The sequence below is a fragment of the Aulonocara stuartgranti genome, assembly GCF_965226115.1.
Source record: "Aulonocara stuartgranti genome assembly, chromosome: 4".
Taxonomy (NCBI): Eukaryota; Metazoa; Chordata; class Actinopteri; order Cichliformes; family Cichlidae; genus Aulonocara; species Aulonocara stuartgranti.
In genome coordinates this window covers 37,738,000-37,751,228 of record NC_138942.1, presented here as the reverse complement: position 1 = coordinate 37,751,228, position 13,229 = coordinate 37,738,000, and the positions used below count along the sequence as shown (strand labels likewise).

Sequence of the window (13,229 nt, the reverse complement as noted above, 5' to 3'; positions counted from 1 at the left end):
AAGAATTTAAAACTGCTCACCCTCTCCACCGCCTCACTGCCAATGAAGAGAGGCAGATGGTTGTTATGACCCCTCTTCCGGAAATCTACAATGATCTCCTTGGTCTTTTTGGTGTTTAAGACCAAGTTATTGTCGTGGCACCATGACTCTAGTTGTTGCACCTCTGTCCTATAGTTTGTCTCATCATTGTTGGATATAAGTCCGAGCACTGTAGTGTCATCTGCAAACTTAACAATGAGATTGGACGCGCAGGAGGAAATACAGTCATGGGTGAAGAGAGTGTATAGCAGAGGGCTCAGAACACACCCCTGAGGGGCACCGGTGTTGACCACAAGGGTGGAAGAGGTGTTCTTACCCACTCTGACACTCTGTCTACGGTTAGTGAGGAAGTCCACAATCCAGTTGCACAGAGAGGAGTTAAGTCCCAGTTGGTGGAGTTTGGGACGTAGTTTGTATGGCCGGATGGTATTAAAAGCCGAGCTGTAGTCTACAAAGAGGAGCCGTGCATAGGTGTTCCTGTGTTCCAAGTGCTTTAGTAATGTGTGCAGCACTGTGGCGATCGCATCCTCGGTTGACCGGTTCTCCCTGTATGCAAACTGGTGCGAGTCCAGGGATGGTGGAAAAGCAGCTCTGATGAAACCTTGTTGTAGCTGCAGGTGTGAACACACTGATCCCAGATCAGCTCTGCTGTATTTGTAACATGAACATTTCTGCTGCAAAGCTTCAAATGTTCAGCATGTTTCTCTGTTTCCAGTCTATAGATCCAGTCACACTTTCTACCTTCACCTGTGCAGTAAAGACTGAGAGCAGAGCTGAAAGCAAGCGTCCAATCAGTGAGCAGCATCAACACCTGAGCTTCATTCAGACTCTGTTATTGAAGATGTTGTTGGTACAAAGTTCATCTGCTGCTCACATGAATCCATGAAAGATTTATTTCACTGAATGTTTCTTCAAAGCTCATTTCAACCTGTTGAAGTCATGAATGAAAGTGCAGACTGAGAGTGGATCACATGATGTTTGAGGTGTGTCATGTGACATGTTCAGTATTGTCACACATGTCTAGATTGTCCCTGATATCATAACTGCTCAAACACTGATGATTATATTTGAAGAATTATTCCTGATGGCAGCAAAGTTTGAATGGAGCTCTCTGTCTGTGCTGATTTGTCGCCCTCTGGAGGTCAAAGCACAAACTGCATGATGTCACTGTAACCACCACAGAGACAGGAAGTGTTTTTATGACTGAAACACTGAAATGATGCTAACGGCTGTCGTTAGGCTCACTGACAGCAGTGCTGATGTGTTCATGTCAAACACTGGCTCAGGTCAGACTCCTTCATCCTTCTCCAGCGTGAGGCCGCCCTCAGACCCACAGGAGCTCTGACCTTTGACCTCCTGACCCTAACCATTTTAGTCTTGTTGCATCTGCAAATCCATCCAAACTGTAGCCGAGCAAAAGAAGCTGGAAGTTGTTCTATGAATGATGTTGTTGAAGGAGCTTGGAAAGAAAAGCGTCTGGACTTCTTTAAGTTGCTTGAAGAGGGACATGGACGTCTTAACGCCCACTTACATCCTGGGACATTTGATCACAGGAAATCACATGATGGGGTGGGGCTAGATCTCACAATGGGTTCACCCAAAACCTTGGCTGATTGAGACCCACACCCGTTCTCACACCGTGGCTCGTGTGATTAGGTAGAGGATCAACAGGGGCTCCGTGTCCCTGAATTTAAACTGAATCTAAACACACCGTGCACAATGCCAAGTTAGATAATGGTTAAAAGAACAAGATAAGAATAAATAAAAAGATAAAATAAGGATAAGAAATAACTTAAAAAAATAAAATAAAAAGATAAATAACTGCAAATAAGTACAAATAAGTAACTGAAGACACGTGTGGTCTGCAGATGTCGATGTACATGGATGTACATGGAGTTTAATGTGCAAAATGAACTTAGTGTGCAAAGTGACCTGATGTGCAAACTGCAGTTTGAGGTCGGTCAGCTGTTCAGGAGTCTGATAGCAGTGGGGAAGATGGAGTTGTTGAGTCTGGATGTTCTACATTTCACACTTCTGAACCTTCGTCTCGAGGGCAGAGGTGTGTCTCTCCTCTGGACTCTGTGATGGTAGCTGCTCTGCAGAGAGGGCAGCGGGGTCCTGATGATCTTCTCCACAGTTGTTATCACTCTCTGCAGGCGTTTGCGGTTTGCAGTAGTGCTGCCGTACCATGCAGTGATGCAGCTGTCAGGCTGCTCTCCACAGTGCAGCTGTAGAACCTGCTGAGGATCTTGGCCAACATACCAAATTTCCTCAGCCTCCTCAGGAAATACAGCAGCTGCTGAGCCTTCTTGACCAGCTGTGTGAGTTTGAGTCCCTCACTGACTCAAACTCCTTCAGTGACACTTGCAGCCTTGCAGATTAGTTTGCTGATCCTGATGCATCTCTGGAGCTGATGCTGTCCCCCAGCAGACAACAACAACATAGATGCTCTCACTAGTCCACTTTACCCTCTAATCACATCTCTGACATCTGCAGGTTGCTCCATAGAGACTCTTGTGCAATGCCAGGTGTTTGTGTTTGTCTGTAGGTACACATTAGATATGACCATAGACGCACACACACAAGTGAACACAGCAGCACAGATGGTTTCCACCTGCTTCCCTCTTTCTTCACACAACTGTGAGGATGATGAAGAGGTTTCAGGACGAGGTGGTCAGCAAGCACAGGATAAAGCAGGGCCATGAAACTCTCTGGTGCAGCAGATGTTTAATCAGACTCAGCTTTAGGCTTCTTTTCCCACCTGGCAGCAAAGTAACAGCTTCACTAATGTGAACAGTCACAATGTTAAACGTTTCTATATCTTCATATATTTTTATCTGTTGATGCTGCAGAATAAAGTCTGTTAACAGAGTGCAGGATGTGTAGAGCAGGTCCAGCTCTGCCTTTACTGTGTCCACTTTCATCAGCCCCTGTGAAGTGACACAGAGTGCATGTGTGTCTGTCAGCTGTTGTTTGTTGTGAAGGATGGAACAAATGAACACACACTTTTAGAGAAATCTGAAAAAGCAACACGTGCTTGGGCTCCTTCTGTGCTCGTCTTCATTAATGCTGATCTTTCTTTCCTGTTTGTTCTTTGGCACAAGCTTCAGTCTTTTCTCCCAGGGCTCCTTCACACTTAGAAACACACCTACATTCATTTATACACAAACATCATGAAACAAAGGCTTTGTAAAAGAGGACACGAGATCCTCTCTGAACAGCACATTCATATCAAACACAGGACTGAACAGGATATACTGAGTCTGTGCTGTTTTCATTGTTACTTGCTGAGTATTTTTCCAGTGTTTGAAATGTGACTCAAGTCTGATTCTTCTACTGTGTGTGAACTCTAAGCAGCTGCATTAAACAGCTGCTTTTCAAACCAGGCTCAATCCTATGACTCTGTGAATGTAAACTTTTGTCACCTGCATGAATAACAATCCTTGATCTAGTCAGGACTGCAGTGCTCCTGTGATCCCAGCTTATAGATGGAGGCTAGCATGAGAGGCTCAGCAGCTAAAGCAGCACACCTGGGTCTCCCAGCCTATTAAAAGCAGCCCTTTGCTTCACCTGCTTCACTAAACATTATTATTATTATTTAAGCAGAGTGGTGTGATTGATGTAGGCATTGCTGTGTGACAGGAGGACTTTTCTTGAAACAGCTCGTGTGACGTGAGCTGACGTAAAAACAGTGATGTTAGCTTGATTCTCTTGGCTAAAACTATTTTAAAAAGAGGGTCAATCATGCAAATCTGCCAATAGAAGCCAAAGTTACAGCCCCTCAGAGTTTAAAGAGAAAAGGCCCGTTTCCAACACTCGGTTGTGCAAAGGGAAACAGGCCCACAGTGCCTGAGTGTGTGGGTAATTCTTCAAATAATATTCAAAAGCAAACATTTTTAAGCATGTAAATAAAATTCAATCATTTCTGCTCTTCAATACCTAAGAAATGAAAACTGGCAGATGGTCCCAAAATGTGAAACACCTGGCTATCTGTGCATTTAGTGCTGCAAGTTTTCACTGTTTACCTTCAGAAGCATAAATCTCTGCACAGATAATGTTCATATGTGGATTCCTGGTTTTCTGCAGTTAATTGTGACCCAAAGCGTATTTTTAAAGTGGTTCCAGGCAATAAAGTCTAAAAATAAATACATCTACTTCCTTTTTCTGTGTTCCAGCCTCAGTGACTCTGACACAGTGCTGTAATATTTACACCTCTGATGAAAACAGAGTTTGTAGTTGCAGAAATACTCGACTCATTTTGGGCATTTACGAGCAGGAACCTCAGAAAGCCCCTCGCTGCTTCACTGGTTAAGAAGCAAAGCAAACATTAGTTCACAGTGATGTTAATTAAGGCCCAAAGTTTAGGAACGAACGTCAGCACTTCACTAATGAATGTAATGCTGATTCATGTGCTTGTTTTGTAATGTGCATGTTGTGCGTTGCTATTTCCCATATTCTTTGGCACTGATAGATGAAGAGTCTCAGGCAGGACCGAGGCTGCCAGCTGCTGACAGTGAGCAGGGAGAGAGCAGCAGAAGCTGGGCAAGAGCAGGGCACCTTCAGCCCCCTTCATCAGTCAGAAATCATTTGGGTGTCTGTGTGAAATGTCTGATTTTTAAAATCTTTTTGTAGACATATTTATTAAATGTTTAACAATTATATAGAAGAAAGACAATGTAAAGAACAAAACATGACAAAACCAAAATGAGTTGAAGTTATGAACTGTTTCTGAGAGACAAATAACACCAGGATCCTTTTTGTGTAGCTGACAGCTGGTAACTGTGCAGGGGCGGGTCTAGCAAAGTGTTGCCAGGGGGGCAGGTAGGGCATTAACAGGGAGAGGGGGGCACAAAGAAATACTTTCTTTCTTATTCTCATTTAAAATGCTTTTAATAAATAATTATCTGAATCTTACAACAAACGTTTTCATCTGATGTAAAATGTATAGAAATCCATTATTGTACATAGTCATTTTTTAGGGTCCCATCATAATTTCTTCAGAAGTAAGTACTGCATATGATGCCAGTGTTTCCCACATTTTCTAGATTCTGCACCAGTACTGTGTGTAAAATGCATCAAAAAGTCCGTTTGATTCTTTCTCAGCTGTCTTTCTGTCTCCTTTCACTTTTTAAAGGTTGCCATGTTAGAAAACATATTTTGCCCTGCCGTGCTGTTTATTGATGTGGCAAATGAAAGGTTTATGAAAACATATCTAAATCTGTCATCAGTAATCAGCAATGATCATGTCTCACCTCTAGTCTCTGTCTTAATGTCAGGTTTCCACCGTGTGTTGTAGATGTTCAGGAGGTTAACTCGACCAACAGTCTACTTCCTGTTTAGAATACCAGGACAGGGAGGATGGTGCAGGTTTAAGTTTATTAGACTGATGCATGTATACCAACAAGACAGCGTCCATCACTGTGACAACAGCGTTTGTTTTCATTCAAAGGCTTCATGGTTTTTCCTTTAATACCTGGGGGGCCGGTCTCCAGTCAAAATGCCCGGGACCATTTTTTGTCCCAGTCCAGCCCTGGTGTCAGATCTGCATGCAGTGTCAATGAGACGATCAACAACAGATCAGACAAAACACTCAGGCGGACACTCCTCTGTAGAAGGAAACATGGAAAGTGTGAGGTAATCAGTGCACAACATCACTTTGTATTTCAGGCTGTTTTTATATAGAACTTCAGCACCAATGTAAAAGTTCTGGTTTGAGGAAGATGAAGAACATTTTCAGGAAGGATGCCGTCTGCAAGCAGAGCTGCTTGAACCTCAGCGCTGAGGTCCAGACTACTTCCTGTGAAGCCACGTGATGTAAATCTGCTGCTGTAACTTCACAGTTTACTGAAGCTAAATGCAACGTTACCATATAATCTGTTTTCAACAAAGGTTTCACTCCGTCCGGTGTTGATGGAATGATTCAGGCCGTACTCGTCAGGCTTCCCGTCGACCACACGCATTTCAGTCACAAACCCCGTGACTGACAACAAGGGAAACAGCAGAAGAAAAGATGTGGAAAATACTGGATGATGATGATGGAGGATTAACCGCGGTGGCTAAACTGTTTCCTGTCTTTGTGGGCGTACTCACAGGGAAGTTTCCAGGCACGTCAGTCTTGGTGGCTAAAGTCTCCATTTTCCAACATGTATCGCTACAGGTGCAAAGACACAACATTAATCATCAGTGTAAATATTTTAATGCTGTCCAAACGGTGTTTGCTTTGTCTGTCCTCTCGCGCTCACAGAGGAAACGAGGACGCCACCTTCAACCCATCTTCAGTTGGCTCAACCATGGCCGGACTTCCTGTTGGCTTTGTGACAGCAAACCACTTGAAATGAGAGCAAACTGCAGTCAAGCACCACTTACAGCAACCTGTGGACACGCAAATGGAAAGCACTGAGAATCATACAGAAGCATAAGAGCTGTTTATTGTAACACGTGTGTGTGTGTGTGTGTGTGTGTGTGTGTGTGTGTGCACATTAATAACACACTGATGTATGTTAGTTTGATTTATGCTATATCTGAGAAAACAATTGCAGAATTTTACATCAAAGTTTCCAAAGCTGATGTTTTGTTGTTCACTCTGTTTTATATTCATATAGTTTGTTGTTTTTAAATCAGTGGACAAAAGAAATATTATCACACAAAATCCAGGGTGAAACATAACCAAATAACCTAAATGGTGAAGTCATTATAGAAGTACATGTTGCAAAGGTCAGCCTCCTGTATAGACTGCTAAACTGTCTGGGGGGGCCCTGCCTGTCCTCGTTGGATAAGCTCCACCCCTTTTCCATAAGACGAAGACATTTGTATGAAAATAGATGGGCAGTAAAATAAAAAATAAAAAATATTATGGATGACTCTGTAAATCAAAGTCGGCCTGAGGCAGAAGCAGAAACCATGAGGAGCACAGCACCACTCCCAGAAGGGCACGAAGTGAAGCCATAGCTGCTGAAGAGTGAAGACGTGATGATGGAGGAGATCACAGATGAAGATCTGCTGCCTGCTGACTCTTTATATAGAAGAGTGAGACTATCTCCCCACCAGCAGCTGCACTTATACAAACCCCAGGTGCTGGGATGGCTTTGAACATGTGACATTTTCTGCTGTTTCACAGGTCAAAAAGGGCGTCGAAGCAAACTGAAGCTGAGCTGCTGCTGCTGTTGTAGTGCAGCATCTGCTGTGTGCTTCATCAGAGAACCTTCTGTACACAGCAGACAGAGGCTGCTGCCACTGAAGTCCATCTGCTAGAGAGCTTTAAACACTGGTTATTGAAGTGGCTTTGATGACACTGATACACAGTCTTTGCTGCTGTCACAGGACAGGGATCCACCAGGGAGTAGTTGTCAGGATAAAGAGCCTTCGCTTCTCTAAATATAAACTGGATACTTGTAGGAAACTTTGGGAAGCAGCATTTTTCCTCATATCGTCTAAACTGAAGTTAGCTCAGGTGCTTCTTCCATACTTGCTCTGCAGAAAGCCAAAGAGTTTGGAGCTCTGCAAACATTTGCAGCACAGCTGGATGTTTGTAACTTTGGTCACCTCTGTATCATCCCTCAGATTCTTTCTGCACAGCTTTGAAACCACGACAGCACGAGTGATGCTGAGGAGACGTCCAGTTTAAACAGACCTTTATTCCTGGAACACAAACACATGAAGTGATGCTGCTAAAGAAGAACATTTAATCGCACTAATGAATCAAGCATCTGTTTGTCTGTCAGTCTGTCAACAGTTCCTCTGATCGACTTCAGACTTGGTGGGTATTTTGTTTTTGCAGCGGTCAAAGTCGATCAGCGTGTTGCTTTGTCTGCTGTAAATCTGCCTGTACAAAGGGAAACATGCATGTTTTAGATGCAAACTCACAACATGGCTGCATTTTTGTGATTATGTGTATTTTATATTGATTTATTCTATTATGTTTTGTATCTTTACAAGTGTGTCGATACAAAGGCTTGATTAAAACAAAGGTCTCAGCTGTGCTGTTAGGGATGCTCTCATATTTGTTTCAAATGTAATAAATCAAAGGATTTCAGGCTTTTCATCCTTTTTATTTGTTTGGTTCTAACAGCAGCTGGATAAAAACATGCAGGTGATGAATATAATTGTGTGATATTATGAGCATTGTGAATAAAGAAAGAGCAGAGATAGTAAAAAGGAAACAGGTGATGGACGTGAGATTTTCAGAACAAAAGCTCCTCAGTGAGACGATCACCTGGACACAAGGTCAGGCAGCTGGGACTCATCTAGAGAGCAAAATGGAAAAGTGATCTGTGCAGAACATCACTGTTGATTGCAGTTATTTACATCAGACTTCTTCTCTGAGATAAGAGCACCGTTTCTGGGAAAGATGACAGTATTTCCAGGCTGGATGCTGTTTGCAGGGAGAACTGAATGAAAGTCTCCTGCACCTCAGCGCTGAGGTCCACACCTGTGAACACAGATGAGGTCAATCTGCTGCAGCACGTAGAGCTTTACTGATCAGCAGGTTCAAAGGATTCAGCAGAGCGTAGAGTCAGAGCTAAATGCCACATCACCATAGAGTTTGTTAACAACAGCTTTCTTTGCCCTTTGTCTCGATGGACTGAATCAGGGATACTCGTCATACTTCACCTCAACCACGTCACTGAGAGACCCCAGCCTGACACAGCAGCAGAGATGATGAAAGCAGAAACAGCAAACAGATGCTTCAGTTGTGTTTCTCTCTGTGTGTGCGCTCACGCCCACTTGTGTGTGTGAACTTTCCACGTACCTCAGCTTGTTTCTCCAACATGAGCCATCAGGGCTGAAAAACATCACTAACACATGAATTCTTTCTCTTTTTGTTATCACCTGTGATCATGTGTCTCATGTTTCTGTCATTCACCAGTTCTTGTAGAGTTACGTGTAACTAGACTTCTGTGGGACGTAAATGATTGTTTTGTATGCAGATCTGTACAAAGGATGTAAACACTTGATTACAAAGGAGATCTCAGCTGTGTTGTTGTGGATGGACTTCAACGTATTTGTTAAAAAAGAGAATAAAGCAAAGTGTTTTAGCTGTTTGGGAGTTTTTCTTTGATTCCATTCAGTTTTATTTCTATGGAGTCAAATAATAAGAAAGGCTCTAGAACAGCCCTGAGTTTGTCCAGGTGACACTCCTCTGAAGAACAAAGACAAAGAGGAAGAAGGGGACTCGTTTTCAAGTCTTGTTTCTTTCAAAATAAAAGCTGAAATGTTTTGGAAGCATGATAATATTTCAGCCAGGATGGCGTCTCCAAGGAGACCTGCACCTCAGCACTGAGCTCCACATCACGCCCTGTGAAAGCACAGATATAAATCTGCTGCAGTGAGAAGAACTTTACCCAACACAAGTGTAGAAGTAGACATTTGACTTTACCTACAACCTGTTAACAACAAAGCTTTCATTGCCTCTGCTGTTGATGTCATGTAGGACTAATCATACTTCACATCAGCCATGCACACGTCAGAGGATCTCCAGGCTCTCAGTAATAAAGCCAAGCAGATGATGTGAACATAGCAATAGTAAAACATGCATCATAATCAGCTGTATGTGTCGACTATGTGGCACCTCAGTCTTGTTGGCATGAAGAAAAGTTGTGTAACATGTAGCATAAGGGCTGCAAAGACATCATGTAGACAGCAGTCGTCTGTTAGTCGTAACGTATCTCCTGTTAAAGAGTTAAATGTGCGTTCTCCATCTCTGTCCTCTCACAGCTCGCCGTACACCAACTCCAGCTGTGGTAACCATGGCTGTGCCCATCAACACGCTGAAGCTGAGACGCCACCCGTCACTATGGCGACTCCAATAGGGTTACCTGTCAGCTGTGGACGCATGAAAGGAAAACAGCAGAAACACAGACATGTTTACTGGAACATTTCCTATTGACAGCTTTATGGAAAAGTGGGTTTAAACACTTTTCTATGTTTGATTTTGTTTATTTATGGATTTATTGTGAAAGGAATTTCAAAGTTTTAATTTGACCTTTCCCCTGTTTTTCATACAGACTGGAGACGAATGGATGGTGCTTTCTTTGTTTGTCTAAAGATAATGAATAAAACTCTACACACATCTTAAACCACCCTCCTTTCTATATATTTTGTTATATAAATGGAAAGTATATAAGACACAAACTGAGCTTATATGATACTAAGGACCCTGGAGGTCAGTCCACCTTTATAATTCAGCACAGCCTGGAGTCTTGGTCTTTTCTTGGATGTTGGTTCCCTTTGTTTCCATCCTCTGTTAAGATGTTTCAGTAATGTTGAGGTCTGGGGAGGCCAATCCATGGCTGACGTCCTGTGATGCTGCATTAGCAGTTTGTTCATAGTGAAAAATGAAGCCACTGCCAATCAGACATTTGCACAGTGGATCAACTTCTGATGGTACTGTCCTGAATTCCACACCTATAATATGTTTGCACGTACTGATGAATATGTGCAGCTGATTTTCAGTCCAGTTCCTGTGTGACAGACGCCAGTCTTTCTGCCTGTGTCCTTCCTTAACAATAGAGCCATCCTTCCACTGAGACTGTTTCTGATGAGGCTTCACTGAGCAGTAGATGGATCCCTCAGCTCATCTAATCGTCCTATTTCTAACACATGACTGTCAGAAACTGTTAATCTGCTGCAGCTCTTTAACTCCTCCACTTCTTTTTTTGTAATCTCTTAGTTTCCTCATCTTTTAAGGTGGCACTGCACACCAGATCCAAAGTCAACATGCTGTTATATAATGGAGTTGAACCTGTAGTGGAGTTTGATTTAAACCAATCAGCAATTAAGTGAATGATGATGAGCAAAGATGGTGGAGGTGGTGGATGAAGACCCGGACAGCTGTGGTTGGCTCCTCGTATAGAGCAGAGTGAGGTTGTGTTTGCACATTATTATAAAACCATGTTCACCATATATTTTAGCTGCAGACAATAACATGATTTCTTTGCTGTGGTGATTTTATTCCACTTTGGTGGAAAACCATCATTTCTTGCTGTAATTCACACATTATTCCAAGAGCCTCAACACGAGCCTTGTAGTCCGACCATATATAGACAAATCAATAGTTGTGTTTGTAACAGCTCACGAACATGAATCGTTCCACATTACTTTGAAATCATTGTAAACTAAACTGGAATAAATGAGTGTTTATATATAGTTTTGTCTCAGCTGTTCATACACAGTGTTTCAGTTCTTATCAGAGTCCCACCGTCTCACTGTGGTGAACCTTTAGCTCTGTTGTAAGCGTGTTGTTAGACCAGGTTTCCCTCATTTAAAAATAATCTCTCATTAGAAATGGACATGATGTCTAAGACATAGAAATGCTTATTATGGGTTCACTTGATGTCACTGAAAAGATGCACATGGGTAACGTGCAGGCCGTCCAGCTCCGAGGTTTATCTCCTCACCTCGAGTCTGCGACACTCTCTCCGTGTCCTCTCAGATAAGGGCGCGCACATTTCTGCACCATCTTCTAAATTACAAAGAGCGATTCACAAAACAGAAGCTCACAAAACACTCATCACAAACCAAAAATGGCTCCACTGAGCGTCAAACTGTCACCAGAATTACTGATAATCTAAAGACTCACAGAACTCATTTTGTCTCATTGTGTCTTAGTTTGAGACATAAGTGCATGATCATAATACTGTGTAGTTAGATGAGACAGAGCTGATGCTTGCTCTTAATTATCCTCTTCATGTTTCCCGAGCCTCAGCAGTGGAAGCTACCATGGATAGAAAGACTATGACTCATCTTAAATCTCAAATCTTTGTCTCCAAAGAGCTGCTGATGTGTCCGATATGATCCACAAGCTTAAACTAGGATTATAAGTGTGTGCAGTGATGTGTGTGAAACCTCTGAGGACTCACACGTGTGTGCTTCAGCCCACACACACATATGAAGCACTGCGACCTCACACAGAAGTGTTTTACACATCCAGCCTGAATCCTGATCATTTCTACAGTTTATTAAGTTCAGCTTCACCTGAACATCAGTGATGAAGCTGCTCTGACTCCATCACAGCTCACAGCTGTTGGAATGAGTCAAACAATGAAGAAGGTTCAGAAACAGCTGATGATTTTACAGAAACATGATGCAAACATGAAAATGGACACATGATTTTTTATTAACAGACACCGTTTATGTTTCACTGTGCATGACGTCATCAACACTGACACCAGGGGGCGCTCATCAGCAGCCTGAGGAACTGTGATAAGGGAGGGAGACGCAGTGTTGTGTGTACTGCAGTCGGACAGAAGGAAAAACTTCCTCCTGAAAACATTTTCATCCTTCCCAAAAGTGTTTGAGTCAAATGTTACAAATATATAAATACAATAAAACACAGGGTCTTACATAAAATTAGTGATGCAGTTGTGCACTGAGCACCTTTCCAATGTTCCTTCCTCAGATGAGTCCAGCTGCTGAACACATTAACATCTGTATGTAAATGTAGCCGAGAACCAACCTGAGCACTGCTGGGAAAATACAAAGGCAACCATCAAAGTGCTGTATTATCTTATTTATTCTGAATGTTGACTTAGATCCACACCACGATTTATGAAACTATAGAACTAAAATAACAACAATCGTCTGCTTCTTTAAAATTTCTTTCATTACATCAAACCAGTGAAAACTGAAAAAAACAAAGAGCTGTTAGCATGTTCAGACCAACTTTGAGACAGAGACTGTAAAGTTCTGCACTTTAAATCCTGCCTGTGTTCCTGCAAATGATTCACACTGAAAGTATCTTAGTTTAGTATTGAGTGAGCCACAAAGCAGCCTGATAGCTTTAAAACAGGAAAAGTAAATGAAATTGACAGTTTCAGTGTAGCTGGATCTATTATTGGGGGGTCATGACCCCCGTAACCCTGCCTGGTCCTGAGGTCAAATCCACCATCTTTGTTTCAGAGCTTCATGTTCTCCCGTGTTTGTGTGCGTCCTCTCCGGTACTCCGGCTTCCTCCCACAGTCCAAACACATGCAGTTAGTGGGGTCAGGTTAGCTGTGAGTGGTTGTGTCTCTGTGTTATTCCACCTTAATCAATGACTTCCTGTTAGCATGAAGTGCTTCTGTAGGACTGATGTCATTTTCATGGTTGGATCATTTAAATGAAGCTGGACTCAGATGCAGTAAATAAGCTGATTGATCATTAATGAATAAAGCTGGTCAAACACATCACGTGGACACATGTGATTGTGTGTT

At 42.6% G+C, this 13,229-nt stretch overlaps 3 long non-coding RNA genes across 3 annotated transcripts in view; 2 read left to right on the top strand and 1 right to left on the bottom strand.

Moving 5' to 3' along the window:
• Positions 1 to 13,229, top strand: part of LOC309705063 — a 270,569-nt gene that overhangs the window by 93,879 nt on the left and 163,461 nt on the right. The window lies entirely within an intron of this gene.
• On the bottom strand, positions 5,709 to 6,438 carry LOC309705051. The gene is made up of 3 exons (XR_014276460.1): positions 6,282 to 6,438; positions 6,130 to 6,190; positions 5,709 to 6,019 (listed from the first exon to the last, which is right to left on the bottom strand). It is a non-coding gene; the product is annotated as an uncharacterized lncRNA (long non-coding RNA).
• Positions 7,631 to 10,107, top strand: LOC309705043. The gene is made up of 3 exons (XR_014276453.1): positions 7,631 to 7,795; positions 9,754 to 9,940; positions 10,044 to 10,107. It is a non-coding gene; the product is annotated as an uncharacterized lncRNA (long non-coding RNA).